The sequence below is a fragment of the Periplaneta americana genome, chromosome 13 (genome assembly GCF_040183065.1).
Source record: "Periplaneta americana isolate PAMFEO1 chromosome 13, P.americana_PAMFEO1_priV1, whole genome shotgun sequence".
Classification (NCBI taxonomy): Eukaryota; Metazoa; Arthropoda; class Insecta; order Blattodea; family Blattidae; genus Periplaneta; species Periplaneta americana.
Genome location: NC_091129.1, coordinates 157,907,002 through 157,922,847, shown reverse-complemented (window position 1 = coordinate 157,922,847; position 15,846 = coordinate 157,907,002). Strand labels below are relative to the sequence as shown.

Below are 15,846 nucleotides of genomic sequence, written 5' to 3'. Positions count from 1 at the left end.
GTCATTGGCTGAAGACCTGTACTTTAATGAGTAGGTGTACTTTAATGACATGCATTAAAGTTCTGCTACCAGGTGTATAATTACTACATTTCGGCATGGTCGAGCATAAATATATATTAATTTATTAAGAAATGTAGTTGAAAGGACATGATATTGTAAACATGAGTTTCAGCAATAAAATAAAAGAGAGAGAAAATGAAAAATTTAACAAGTTTATGAGTTATGAGAGAAACGCTTCATCACTGCACAGTAAACTGCCACCATTTTGAATTTTGAAAAAAAAAATAGATAAATTTTTTAAATTGTAAAAATATTTTTTTTTCATATAGCAGCATGACAGTGTTTTACACATACCAATTTTCATTATTGTGCAAGATACAGTAATGGAGAAAAAAAAGTTGAATATTTCCAATCTGTAAGCTGTACCTAACCCCTTAAGGAAAAATGGATTGTTCTTGTTAGTAAAAATACCATTGCATCCCAAGAATATTCTTGAAAAAAAAAATGTTTTACAAGAGAAGAGACAAGGAAATGTTTACTTTTTGAGATTAAACATGTTAAAAAATTGTTTCACATGAATCTTTTCCGAGTACAGCTGATACCCAAATCACATCTTACAGTTTTTAAGATGTCCATTTATTCCTACCATGTCCTACACATGCAAGTCGAAGCATTGACTCCTGGATAACCATTTTTAGGGCTAAGACATGCAAGGGCAAGAAAGCAAGTTCTCAACACTTTAAAAATCAAGATAGGCTAGAATACCCTGAAAGTAATCCGGTCCTCTAGGATGGGGGTTCAGGGGCTGGATGTTGATCCGCTCATGTAAAACAAACACAGAATATTAAAGGACATAGTCGAACATCTATACTAATAATAAATCTGTAGCCAAAATTTTTTGGTAATTTTCGATTTTCAAAAAATAATTGGTGTTAACATGCATAATTAACCATCCTGAAACCGAAAATCGCTTTTTTTGAAATTTTTGTTTGTATGTATGTCTGTCTGTCTGGATGTTTGTTACCTTTTCACGCGATAATGGCTGAACCGATTTATATAAAATTGGAATATAAATTAAGTTCGTTGTGACTTAGATTTTAGACTATATGGCATTCAAAATACTTTATTTAAAAGGGGGGTTATAAGGGGGCCTGAATTAAATAAATCGAAATATCTCGCTTATTATTGATTTTCATGAAACATGTTAAATAACAAACGTTTCTTTAAAAATAATTTCCGATAAGTTTTGTCCTATACAAAATTTTGATAGGACTGATATTTAATGAGATAAATCAGTTTTAAAATTACAATAACAACGCTATCTAAGGCGCTGTACTGAAATAAGAACAAATGACTTCGTCTATAAGGGGCCTTGGACAACAACAATCGAAAGTTATTAAACATAGCCTACAGAGAATGTTTCTGTGGTTGTATGAAATAATATCGGAAGCTAATTAATTGTTTAATTATTATTTCACCATTGAAAAGTGTAGTTTCTCTAGATGGACATAATTCTACAATGTTATTATAGCAACTTCTGAAACATATAGCAAGTAATATAAAGTATACACATTAAAACTAAATGATATGTCAATCTCCATTAAACTATGGTTGCATGTAATGAGAATTAAGAAACATGTTAAAGGAATTGTCATTGCACCAAATGATTGCTCTCTGGACCAAAATGACCGCATTTTAATTATTTAAATACAATTTAAATTAAGTAACATATTAAACGATTTATCCTTCTATCAAACACGAATGTTCCCTGGATCAAACGTCCTATTTTAATTATGTAATTATTTTATATTTATTTCTAACAGGTGCAGCGGAGCGCACGGGTACGGCTAGTATTTAATATATTTATAGTCTATTAATTTTTTATACTTTTATACAAAACATTTTCTTTTCTCATTTTTATGTAAAAATGATGGCAAAATAGTCCCGAAAAGAGTAATTTTCCTCCATTTATCACTACTTGAGGTAGATGAAATCTCAAAGTCCTTTCGAATCCCTGCATGCCTCACCAGCAATGGCGAAACTTCCAAGTCATCTTCGTACATCAAAACATGTAAAGTAGGAAGCAAGATATCTGGCAGAAAACAGTTGAAAGGGTTGCTATGGCGATCACGTCCTCGCCTGTGGTTTCACCCCTGCGAGCGGAGTAGGTCAGTTTGCCGTTCCCGCTCACTGCGGACGTCGACTCGATATTGTTTTCTTTCCCACAATTCAAATGGTTTGAGTAACATCTGAAGGCAACGTCTGCGGTTTGTTGCATGATCTGACCGCCATTATTGATTTCAGTGTCTTAAGAGAAAATGGCAATTTCTATTGAAATTAACTCCTCGCAATGTAAATCATGCTGCTCTCCCACCATTTGCTCCGTTATAGTATTACAATTTAGCTATAAATTCGCATCAAACGTCTATATCTAGCGTATGACGTGAACTACGAGAGAAATAATTCTTCAAATGGATTTACATATACCTGACGTGTATTCCAAAACTACAGCACATAGCCATGAAAATATATGTATAAAAAATTGAAAGTTGAATTTCATGTAGCTGGCCATGTGTAATAAATTAGCAGGCCTTGTAGAAAAGAAGACTATCTACTTATTATTGCCAACTTATCATATACATGATTCTTTGACAAATATTATCAGTTTTAGGTTAGGTGATTCAAAATAATTATATCATGGCATAACTATTATAATTTCAGTTGTGTATTTCATTTTAAATATTTCTTTGTCATTAGGTTACTTTTTTTTTCACAAATACACAAATAAACAACAATTTAGCCATATTATTGAGTTTAAACAAGTCTGATCGTATTGTGAGATGCAACTCTTCTACGAGGAAAGAGTGCAGCAAATACCGTAGGTCTCTTGTATTTAACAAAGAATTGTTCCCATATAATTAAAAAAAAAAGCAGAAAGATTACTCAACTGAATTGTTGTTTAAACGTTTCAAAGTTTTCAACATTAAACAAATTTATTATTTGATTTTATTAAACTACTTTCACAGAAATCTTAATAACTTTGAAAGGTATATACATAAATATAGAACTAAAAACACGAATTCTCTGCGTTTTTCTGAACCAAAATGTAAAACCAATACTGCTTTTTATCATAGCATGAGTCAAGGTCCCAGATTATTATTAAACAAATTTTATTCTAATATTATTTTAACCACGAATACTCTCCAAATTAATAAAAAGATAAAAAAAATTACTGGATTTATAGTTTGGGTTTAAACATATTAAACACTTTTTATTCTGCATTCACTCTCAATTTTAATTTTATTTCTGTCTGTATTGGAATCCCCTCCTGAGCACGAGTCTTACTCATTCAGGAGTGGGCTAGTTTATCTTATATTGTATTAACTTGTATTCATTTCAAACTTACTAGCAATAATAAATAAATAAATAAATAAATAAATAAATAAATAAATAAATAAATAAGTAAATAAATAAAATAAATTATTTTCTTGTGTTAATATAAAACCCATTGTTTCAAGATTAATGCTATCGAACAGAATTTTAGTTGCGCACAAAATCTGTTTACTGTCGTGTGCTGTACAATATTTCATTCATTACTGGTATCTAAATTTCATTATCTAAATTTAATTTTAAGTTGAAGACATTTTTTTGTAATCTGTGGTTTGCAAAGAAATTATAAATGAATTACTGTATTGATTCTATTGTTGCTAATATTATGTTGGTTGTAATGGAGAGATTGATTAAAAAAAATTATTAATTCACTGTTGTGAATAAAGCCATTGTTTAGGTAGCTAAGAATAATGAAGATACAAGTCTTGGATACAAATATTTTCATATTATTTTAATTGCTGGTAGTGTCAATGAACATGTTGCAATATCGATAGGGGATGAAGTCAATACCATCGTAAATTAATTTAACGACATTTCTAGCTTCTCACATGTCTATAGATGCTGTATGCAGTGTCAGAATTAAGAACTAAATTTAACAGTGAATAACTTAAACAATGATACATTTTTTATAGCCTAGCCTCGCTTTCAATAATTTACGGGGAGATAAATGTTATCCATTTGATAACTAATCCATAGATATTTCAGTAGTTTGTAGAAACTGATCATAAGACTATCCATCGAAGATTTCTACTCTACGTACATCGTATATTTACAATCCATATTATTTAATTGCAAACTTATTAAATATGCGGTATATAGTTTTCTTGCTAAAAATTGTTGCATATAATTTTATTGGAAACTTATGAAAAATTGCACAATATTTTTAGCACAAAATAGTAATATGCGTTACAAGAGCGGTATGTTGATGTTTTCATGTTCGAGGAAAAGATTGAAAAAGCGAAACGTAGTTGAGCTTTTTAATTTCCGAGAATTGAAAGAAAACATACCGCTCGTGTATCGTGCATTATTTTGTGCGAAGATCGTTTATTACATACCTGAAAGACGAATTTCTAATTAGTTGCAATGAAATCTCCATCTTGGTTTCTGTTCAATGACGGTAACTTTTAAAAACTAAAATAGTTATCTTCAACATTGTAGCTATAAAATGTTTTATGTGTTTACTATATTCCAGCAGGCCGTGATATACGTTTGTCTTTTTTTCCCCCCAGTCAATAAATGAGAACTTAAAACAAACGGTAAGGTTATGTAATGATTTATTTTTCATTTTAATATTTTAATATTATTTATATAACATATTGCAGTAATAACATCGGCATCTGGAATCTTGTTGATTTTTTCACGGCTTCCTTAATGTTACTTGTATCAGGAATGCAATAAGTTTCGTGGAGTAGTAGACTTTACTTAATTTTTTCAAATATTTAAAAACAATAATTAACAGTGCAATTTAGGTGAAATTGCAGCGGTAAGTTTCCAATTTATAATTATTACTATGTTAAACGTCTCTAAAAATAATATGTTAAAAGCCTAAAGCAGTAAAATGAATGTCGCGCTTAAGCGGTAAGAAGAGGGAAATTGTTATGTGTGTTAGGTTGGGAATACTGAATGTGGTATTTCACACTTACCGCGTATTGGTTTTGTGCAAATACGCACGATCTCGCACAAACAAATTTGCATTTTCTTCATAAGTTTGGAATAAAATAATAATGGAATAATTTCCTTGAGCCCTTAAAATTTATTTCGAGTTTAATGCGTGACAGGAACTGAAATGAAATCCTCTTCTCTCATTTGCGCTGTCGGTCCGCTTTTCAGGTTATGTTTGCGTAAGATTTCTCTAATTCATGCCAGACTGCATGTCACTCTCATAGGAGAGGCTGGTTAGCACTTCATCTGTTTTGTTCGACGTCATTTCGTGCAACGCGGAAGAGATAGTGTCCACCACAGCAGGATCCTAGAGAAGACGTCTCAAGGAGAGGTGGGTGGATGTGGAGGGCCCAGATAACAATCTTATTCAACGCCATTTGAAACAAATCCCACTTGCCATGCAGAACTCTACTGTATCAAGTCATTTTTTTCTCCTACTCGAAGGAACTGGTTTTGGACTTGATAAAAAGTTACGAATTTATAATCCACATCATTTTTAACGGTTTATGGTGGAGAATACATTCCAAGGAGGGAGTGACCACAGCAAATTCTGATCTTGCTCAGATGCTTCCGGTGTTGAATCTCATCTTGGTGAAGAGGAAAGAAAATAATTGTAGTTTCATGACATCAGCAAAGTAACCTAGGTTAGATCTCCGGCCGATAGTGTCGACTTTAAGGCGGGCAGGCTTTCTGTGAAAACTGATTTTTTTTCTTGCAATTTTCATTCCAACAAAAATCAATAATCGCCATGAAAATAAAGTAAATTCGTAAAAACTGGGCTTACGAAATAATGGAAGACCGACTTCAGACAGACAGACAGACAGACACATGAATAGGTGGGAGACAAAATCATGTAGCTATGATATAATAGATCATATTATATCTTCATTCAAAGTTTTCTGCCCAAAGGTAGATATTTCACTGCTTACCCAATCTTTCCTATTTTCTGCCTTCCTCTTAGTCTCCGCATATGATCCATATAACTTATCTTAATGTCGTATATTACCTGATATCTTCTGCCCCTCTATGCCCAAGGTTGCGGGTTCGATCCCGGGCCAGGTCGATGGCATTTAAGTGTGCTTAAATGCGACAGGCTCATGTCAGTAGATTTACTGGCATGTAAAAGAACTCCTGCGGGACAAAATTCCGGCACATCCGGCGACGCTGATATAACCTCTGCAGTTGCGAGCGTCGTTAAATAAATCATAACATTTAACATTTCTTCTGCCCCAAACTTTTCTCCCGTTTACCATTCATTCCAATGCATCCTTCAGTAGGCAGTTTCTTCTCAGCCAGTGACACAACAAATTTTTTTCTCTTCCTGATCAGTTTCAGCATCATTCTTTCTTCACCCACTCTTTCCAACACAACTTCATTTCATATTTTGTATGTCAATTTCACACGCTCCATGTATAGGCCTAATGGAATATTCCTAATAAAATTATTATTATTATTATTATTATTATTAGTAGTAGTAGTAGTAGTAGTAATAGTAGTAGTAGTAGTAGTAGTAGTATTATAATATGGTATTATTTTAGACCCCTATTGCACTGATTTGAACATGATTACACTTATGTTATGTTATGTTAAGTTATGTTATGTTATGTTATTGGGCTTGTACTATATTTGACTTCATTCATTCCTTCATTCATAGTGTTCTGCCCAAGTGCAGGTGTCTTTCACTGCAAACCCAGCATTCTCCAGTCTTTCCTATTTCCTGCCTTCCTCTTTGTTTCCTCATATGATCCATATATCTTAATGTCGTCTATCATCTGATCCATTCTTCTACCACGAACTCTTCTCCCGTTCACCATTCTTTCCAGTGCATCCTTCAGTAGCCAGTTTCTTCTCAACCAGTGACCCAGCCAATTCCTTTTCCACTTCCTGATCAGTTTCAGCAACGTTCTTTCTTCACCCACTCTTTCCAACACAACTTCATTTCTTATTCTGCCTGTCCATTTCACACGCTCCATCTTTCTCCATATTTGACTTAATATGTACATTTTGATTAGCCTTATTTTATATGTGTGTAGTCACATAGACAAGCCTAGACTCACAGGAAGATGAAGTGACAGAGATGTAACTTACAGCCTCAAGTCCTTTTCGGAAGACTTCGGTTGTTTCCGTGAGAGCGTAGGTTCACACGTGAAAGAATTTCTTATGCACGACTCCGCTCTGGTTTTCCTTCGTTTTGTTTATTGTTTTTACTGCCTGTTTATAGAGCAAGTGTTGTGAATAATCAATAACGAAGATATATGCAAGATGTACAGGGTGTCCGGGAAAGACCTGACGAAAAATAAATAACTATATTTCTGAAACTATTGCATTTATTGTCGTGAAGTTTTCACACTTACAAAGAGAACACAATAAGTTTTAATGTACCTCTATATGAGCACCATTTGTGACCAGGGCTATGTCCAGGCGATACTCAATCTCCTGCCATACACACGAAAGCATCTCCGATGTGACTAGGCCTATTGTTTCGTAGATTCGGCCACGTAAATCACGTCCTTCACAAGCCCCACAAAAAGAAATCCAATGGGGTCATGTCCGGCGACCGTGATGGCCGTGGTGTAGGTCCGTCTCTTCCAATTCAACGGTCAGGAAACGTGTCATCGAGGAAAGCGCGCACATGGTTAGCATAGTGTGGGGACTCCGTCCTGTTGAAACACGGTTTCTGGTGGTAGTTGTGGGACAGCGTAATTTCGCAGCATATCCAGGTATGTGTTACCTGTTACTGTGAGCTCTTGTCCGTTTGGAAACGACGTTGTACACGCTGACTGACTTAAATTCAGCCAGTCATAAAACGCATTCTGCTTTCTCTACTGTGGTACACATTGTCCGGCTGTTCACTTGGTACACGCACAACTTGCATTCTCGACTCTGAGAGCAAGGCTGATTATATATTCTGCGCAGAACGAGCTTTTTCTTTTTTAAACAACTGTTCCGTGCGCTTACGTACATATAAAATCTCTACACGAGATGTTCTGTAATAGATTCATGTGAATTATTAAGACCTTGGCAATAATAGCATTGTGAGATATATGTATACTTTGTTCTGGTAATGTGCATCATAGTAACTTTGAGCATAGACATTACATTTGATACTTTCTTCCCCTACGGTTGTTGCCCCAGCTTCTACCAAATGATGGAAATCCACACAGGCATCAAACTGGACAACTATTACTCCTAATTATAATAATTTTAAAGTATTTTATGTAATTTATCATTAACAATTTTAACACTCTAATACGGCCTACATAGGCGCTTTGTATTTATAATGTAATTATTGCCATATAATCATCGATTTTATACAGAAGCATGTTATTTAACATTAATTGAGTTTACTTGTACGGCAATATACTGTGTACTTATATCATACATATGGGCATACTTGTTTCTGATGATGGCTCCATAGAGCCGAAAACGTTCAATTGATATATTATGTAACAAAATATTTTATAACCAATATACTTGTTAAATAAGGATAAGCATAGACGGCACATGAAATAAATTTTAATTGTCACTAATAGAGCTTTTTCTTGTTTTTCTCTAGCGTAATGGTATGCTCACGCGTGCAACATGCTGATAGGTAACAAAACTTATTGAGTTCCTCTTTCTAACTGTGAAAACATTGAGGTAATAACTGTAACAGTTTCAGATATATAATTACTTCTTTTTCATCAGGTCTTTCCCGGACACCCTGTATATTAGGTGCAAAATAAATATCCCTTCCCCAGTCGTGTGAACGACTCCCCGAAGTGGACTTAGATAAATTTACGTTGTAGGAGAGCGGTCATTTTTTCTAGGGCTGTGCAGAAATTAGATAGAATATATTTCTGTCAAATCTGTATAAGATGGACCAAGGATTCGAAGACATTTACCGCAGCAAATATGAATAAGGTCACGTCGGCGATGCGCTGGACCAGCAGACCCTTCACCGAGGCATCCCATCGTGTCGGAACAAGTAAAAGTGTCTGCGACCCGCACAAGGATGTGAAAGTGGTGCTTGTTGTGCCGTCGTCGGGTTAATAACGCGGACCTCAAATTGCTCAACGCCGGTAACGCACGGCTGGGGTGAGGAGTCCAGCTTGCGGACACACCCCAAGTAACGCTAAGTCCCAGAATCTCTTCCTTATTGACAAATCACGTGGAAACATAATTAGTCATACTTTTAAATTCTTTTACGTAACTATGTAATTAATTACTCCGCTTAGGAGCGCGGAAGATCCGTCTCATCATGCTTGATGAGAAACTAAGCTTGCCCGAATTGCGAGGATTCGCTTCAAATTGAATTATCCTTTCGAGGAAGTTCTGTCAATTCACGTTTCTCTCCATAATTACAAACACAACATACTTACTTACTTACAAATGGCTTTTAAGGAACCCGGAGGTTCATTGCCGCCCTCACATAAGCCCGCCATCGGTCCCTATCCTGTGCAAGATTAAACCACTCTCTATCATCATATCCCATCTCCCTCAAATCCATTTTAATATTATCCTCCCACCTTCGTCTCGGTCCCTCAAAAGTCTTTTTCCCTCCGGTCTCGCAACTAACACTCTATATGCACTTCTGGATTCGCCGATACGTGCTACATGCTCTGCCCATCTCAAACGTCTGCATTTAAAGTTCCTAATTATGTCAGGTGAAGAATACAATGCGTGCAGTTCTGTGTTGTGTAACTTTCTCCATTCTCCTATAACTTCATCCCTCTTAGCCCCAAATATTTTCCTAAGAATCTTATTCTCAAACACCCTTAATCTCTGTTCCTCTCTCAAAGCGAGAGTCCAAGTTTCACAACCATACAGAACAACCGGTAATATAACTGTTTTATAAATTCTAACTTTCAGATTTTTTGACAGCAGACTGGATGATAAAAGCTTCTCAACCGATTGTTCTGTGTTTAACTTCCTCTCGAGTGTCATTTATGTTTGTTACTGTTGCTCCAAGATATTTGAATTTTTACAGCTCTTCGAAGGATAAATCTCCAGTTTTTGTGTTTTCATTTCGTACAATATTCTGGTCACGAGACATAATCATATAGTTTGTATTTTCGGGATTTACTTCCATACCTATCTCTTTACTTGCTTCAAGTAAAATTCCCGTGTTTTCTCTAATCGTTTGTGGATTTTCTCCTAACATATTCACGTCATCCGCATAGACAAGAAGCTGACGTAACCCGTTCAATTCCAAGCCTTCTCCCTTATCCTAAACTTTCCTAATGGCATATCGTCTTTGTTCCTGCAGTAACTCCTATGTTATATTTATTCTTGTGTGGCAGTAATGCATAGGAGATTGTGAATTCTTACATTTTTCGAAAGAAAGAAATATAATTACATATAGGTGATTTTATTATTTGCTGTATCACTATTCAAGTTATTTAATAGAGCAAAAATCTGATAATCGATAAATATGTCACATAGGAGTTATTGCCGGAACAACGACGATATTCTAGAGCGAAGTTAAAATGTAAAGGTGTTAGTGCATCTCTTTGCTTTAGCCCGCAGTTGCTCCAAGATATTTTACTTTTTCCACTTCCTCATAGGATAAATTTCAAATTTTTATATTTCCATTTCATACTATGTTCTGGTCACGAGACATAATCTTATACTTTTTCCAAGTACTTATTTACTTTCTTAAACTAAAAATATATTTTATTGGGTTATTATACGACGCTGTATCAACATCTAGGTTATTTAGCGTCTGAATGAAATGAAGGTGATAATGCCGGTGAATTGAGTCCGGGGTCCAGCACCGAAAGTTACCCAGCTCGTATTGGGTTGAGGGAAAACCCCGGAAAAAACCTCAACCAGGTAACTTGCCCCGACCGGGATTCGAACCCGGGCCACCTGCTTTCGCGGCCAGACTTGGTGACCGTTACTCCACAGGTGTGGACCTGAAAATATAAGTTTAACCTTTGTTCACATTAACGTTTAACTCAAAATACTTCAGGAATAATGTCGTTAAGTGTGAGTCAAACTTGGTGAATAATTCTTATATAACAGAACTTCTAGTGTAACAGATATTTGACTAATACCCTCTTACTTCGAGTCATAACGTTGGACTAAATGGGCTAGCAGTTTTTCGAATTATTATGTACGATGTGTAGAATCATGAAAACAAGAACTATCACACGTGAATGCAGACACACTAAGTTACGCACGCTTGAACACACGCAAAAAACACGATTAAAACACGCACAATAGTTTACACAAAATCGCACGCAATAACGCACGTTAACTTACATTGATAACAGATACGAGAACTTACGCAAGCCAGAAGGAGGTGCACGTAAACACGAAAAGCTTCAGACGCTCTTGCAGAAATAAGAGACGAAATCTTTCTTTCGCAAGCATATTCTACTCACGACCGAATAAACTAGCTTACATTGTCTTTCAGAGTTAAGGCTGGTCCATAATAAACCGGAAACGAGAACGGGAAACTAAGAACTTGAAAGTGAAGATTTTTAATTCACAATAAACCGAGAACGGAAACGGCTATGCATATCGATATGTCTGACAATAACGATATGTAAAGTCGATATTACGCATTCTGATGTTATTTGTGTGTACTTCACTAATGGCGTTTCTCTCATGAGTACAAGCCAGCCAACATAAACACAGATTAACCAACTTCGAAATTTAAGGAGAGAGGATAGTATTTTTTAAAACTGTTTTCCTATTTGGTGTAAAATGTTAATTTTTTGTATGTAGAGACCTCATAGCTGTGGCAACCCAACCAAATAAAAATATTTTGAAAAAAATATATATATTATTTGGGGGCCCAAATTTGAAAAAAAAAAAAACCCAATGCAGGATTGTACTAAAACCGATATATCTAAACCGTTTTTAAAGATAGATTCAAACTTTTTTTTGCATTGTATTTACAAATGCATGTCGTACAAACTGTAACAGAATTTTGATATTAGTCCCTACGTTTGTAAAATAAACAATTAAAATTTAATAACAATTTTCTGATTTCCTTTCTTGCAAACAAACGGACGTATTTTTAAAACGAAATCAATTAACAAATTTCTGTTACAGAGAAAAGTTTCCTAATAATCTAAAGAATGTGTGTTCTAAATTCCATGCATGTATCTTTAATAGTTCAGAAATTATGTCCATTTTTGTCTGGCAATGTAGGAAAAAAAAAATGAAGTTACTGTAAACCGATAAAAGCGGGCGTGTGATTAAAAATCCATAGCGCAGGAAGTTTAAAAATGACGTCTCAACATCCGATAAGGTCACAAATACCCGCAAGATGTTATGCAATGCATTCCACACATATCAAAGGGTATATTAAAGAAAAAAAATTTGAAAATTTAATTTACCGGAAACAACAATAAAATGGGCGAGTGATTTAAAAATCCATAATGCAGGAAGTTTAAAAATGGCGATCCACACATCACAGAGTATTTTAAAGATTTTTTTTGAAAATTTAGTCATTTTTCATCAAAAATACCATCCTCTCCCCTTAAGGTTTTTCCTGTGTCTCCCCTCAACTCATTAAGAGCAAATGTTAGGTAGTAACTTTCAGCACTGGACCCTGGACTCATTTCTCTGGCATTATCACCTTCATTTCACTGAAATTCTAGATAACCATTGCAATTGATAAAGCGCCGTGAAATGAACCAAATAAGAATGTATTTAATTTCATAATCATATGGCTTCAACATAATCTATTCACGAAATAATCCCAATGCCGTAGGGGATATTTCGAGCAGCCATTTTTAGTGTTTCTTTGATTTATTATCAACTGGACATCCAAGTCTTTCTTGCATTATGCAAACCGATATCAGACTTAGAAATCAAGAGGGGATGCAAAATTAAGAACGGAATAAAAGTAAGGAATATCTTAAATTCAGAAACCTTTTCATAGGTAATTCTCCACCACAACACTGGAGATACCCACATTCATCAAGTTCATTTCATTCGAACGACCTCTCTCAAATTAAAAATGTTGGTGCCGCCACTGTACCTTAACCGCTGTTTACGTCACGACGTCACGACTGGCTGAATATAAATTAATAAAAATACACATTGTTGTTCTGAGGGCAGTGATTGAACGTAACGGGTTTCTAATGAATTTTTAAACCAAAATACAGAAGAATTGCTTCATCATAAAATGATATAAGCTCCGGGTGATGTTCTTCACTTAGGAACTGTCGAGTTCTCTGTAATTTGCATGCGTCGAATGTTGAACCCCCGGGCCAACAGATGCAGAGATGTAATTTGTGTCAGCCCAGTGCAAGTGAACCAGTTAGCATGTGAGGCGTGAACACGGCAACGTGGTTGCTGGACAGGTGCCACAAGTGACGATCAAGGGCAAATTGCAGTTTAAGCACCCTTGGCAGAGTTGGGATTCTGATGTAAACATGTTCGTTTTATTTGTTTACACAGCTTTTTTTAAAACTAACAATTACTTGAAATTAAAATTTAATGAGTGAGGTTTCGGACAGAAAGCTCAGACACGTAAAACCTTATATTTAGAAAGGAATATTTCTATGAAAATAAAATATTTTTGCGAATATTATTGTGCGAATCATAATGCCATCGAGAACATTTTAAAATTGCACGCTAGGACCTATGTTATGTTTTTAATATCATCTGAAAGAGCACAATATTTTTATTCAATACGTCATTTGTTTTAAAAGCACTAAGGTAACAATTTTATTGTTGATACATTTCTTTTCTCGCTGTTATTTATTCTCGCTTTAACATCACCGGTTATACCGCGAGTTAATCTTGTGTATCAAATCCGAAGGCCTATGCACTATTGTTGAGACTGGTTCTATTGTTGTGAGCTAGATGGCGACTGTATAATTATGTATTACTGATTTGTTATGAATGTGATTTCGGTGATGAATGAGGCCGATGATATTCAGGGATGTTGTGGCCCGAATTTCCTGGCATTTGCCTTACGGTTGAGGGAAAACCCTGAAAAAAACCTCATCTAGGAAATTCAACTGGACCGGAAATCGAACCCGGGCCCTCTGCGTAAGAGACAAGAATGCTGTCCTCTACACCACAGAGGTGGTCGTTGATATATTTTGTTATTGCTTCTGTTATAGAAAAGTTATACATAGTTAGTGATAAAATCAACATAAAACAAGATGTTCTTAACATAAAATAGGAAAATTGAGATTTTGATGAAAGGATTTCGTGACAGAAGACGTACACTTTTTATTGAAAGTCAGTCAAATCCGACATCTAAATTTTTCTTCCATAGATTTAAAATAAAAATGTAAACTGAGATTCTTTCCTGAAGGGGAGGTAAATTTTGCATTTTTTAATTAATTGATAAACAATTTTCATACTTTCTATGTAGAAATATCTTTTCTACAACAGTTTACACTGAAGATTAGTGTTTGAAAAATAATCCGATCTCAAATTTTGGAAAAAAAGGTTGCAATAATTCAATAAAATGAATCTAGATCAGATATTTTAAAAGGTAAATTCAAAATTTATTTGACATTTTACTCTAAAACGCAAGGCCTCTGAAATACCTGGAGTATATTATACTCGTAGTTTTGATATTGACTTTCAAAATGTTATAATAAACAATAATTACATTTTGAGAATAAATTTTAGACATACCTTTATAGAAATACAGAGACATATTTTTCGAATGCAACAAACGAAGAAATATTCTCGTAAATCGAGTAATCAAAAAAACGTTGCGGAACTAGTCTGTAAGTCCTGGAAAGTGTCCACACACGCTGGGTTATTCTTTTCCAGTCGGTAACAAAAATTCATCACACAAGTTTTATTCTGCTTGGTAAACTAGAGTAAAATTACCACAAGAAAACAGACACTATTCACATTACCTTTGGTTTATGAAGTCCCGAAACGTTGTGAAGATCCATTCATTGCTCAGGACATCATCTGTTGAAGCTTCGTCCGACCAGCAGACACGCCTTCATATCTCTGGTTCTGAAATTAATGAAAACTGCTTTATGACACTTGTCAGATGAAGAATCGAAGGTGGTAACAGTGTAAGCAATAGCTGTTGTGCATAGAAGAGCTGCTTTTTCCCCCCATTTTAATGCCTACAGAGTGTAAGGAGACTAAATAGGGTCCTTTTGAGAAATGAATCAGAGCAGTGAGTCAAAAAATATAAGTCTAATATCATTGTGGTCTTCTGTGAACAGCTTTAGAGAAAAGTATAGTCAGCAAATTTGCATATAGGCTATTTATGATATTTATTTTACAAATATAGCTACACTAGTGGCTTGTGCAAGCAAATGCTGCAAACTAAGTTCATTAGACGTTCAAATAAACATTTTTCAGATTTATTTTCAATGAAGAATACTCTCGAGCCAATACTGAAGAGAACCACGCATATAAATATCTACACCATACCGCCATTAAATATATGAAAAAGACCCAACCCCACTTGATTAATAAGTATAAAAATATTTGATTTTTAATAATATTATTATCTTACGTAAGTTTCATAGCTTTCAGTAACATCTATGTATATATATATATATATATATATATATATATATATATATATATATATATATATATAATTTGAACTGGTAATGGAAATTACGGGAAAACGGCTGAACAGATTTTAATAAATGGCCCCTCATTTTGAAGTTTGGAACCCAAAGTTTTTCGGAAAAGTGGTAGTTTTCAGTGAAATGTCAATTTTCCTACATAATTTTCCTATTTTCCAAAATCCATCTGTTGTCAGTTTTAAGAACTAATTTTATTGAATCACGGCCGACTTGATTGAATTTCAGAACAAAACACACACTACAATAAACAATAGGCTATTACACGAAG

General features: G+C 34.7%; 1 protein-coding gene across 1 annotated transcript in view; it reads right to left on the bottom strand.

Moving 5' to 3' along the window:
* The window catches only part of Cad89D (cadherin 89D), a 343,616-nt gene extending 328,630 nt beyond the window's left edge, over positions 1-14,986 (bottom strand). The window contains exon 1 of the mRNA XM_069844519.1: positions 14,880-14,986. The gene's annotated coding sequence lies outside the window, so the exon portion shown is untranslated. The remainder of the gene's footprint in view (positions 1-14,879) is intronic.
* Positions 14,987-15,846: the final 860 nt, after the last annotated feature.